Source organism: Plasmopara halstedii (assembly GCF_900000015.1).
Source record: "Plasmopara halstedii genome assembly, contig: Scaffold_614, whole genome shotgun sequence".
Taxonomy (NCBI): Eukaryota; Oomycota; class Peronosporomycetes; order Peronosporales; family Peronosporaceae; genus Plasmopara; species Plasmopara halstedii.
In genome coordinates, this window is record NW_020187532.1 from 1,170,557 (window position 1) to 1,171,103 (window position 547).

Here is a 547-nt window from a genome sequence, read left to right on the forward strand (position 1 = left end):
GATCAAAACCGCTGTAGCTCATATGAAAGCGCTGAAACGGTTATGACTTCATATCGCAGCTGCTGACAGCATGACGAATGTCTATGTGCGTTTACCGTTGCTGTCGTGCGAAATTATAGCGTCTGAATTCGATCAAATCCGCTGTAGCTCGTATGGAAGCGCTGAAACGGTTATGATTTAATATCGAAGCCGCTGACAGAAAGACAAATGTTCAAGTGCGTTTATGGCTACCGACGCGTAAAAAAGATGCGCCCAAGCTGATCAGAATCACTGTAGAACGTGTAGAAGCGATAAGACGTGTGTGACTTGATATCGAAGCTGCTGACCATATCACGAATGTCTATGTGCGTTTACTGTTGCTGCCATGCTAAATTGATGCGTCTGAATTGATCAGGAACGCTGTAGCTCATATGGAAGCGCTGAAACGAATATGACTTGGTATCGCAGCTGCTGACAGCATGACAAATGTCTATGTGTGTTTAACGTTGCTGCAGTGCGCAATTGATGCGTCTAACTTGGTCAAAAACACTTTAGCACGTATGGATGC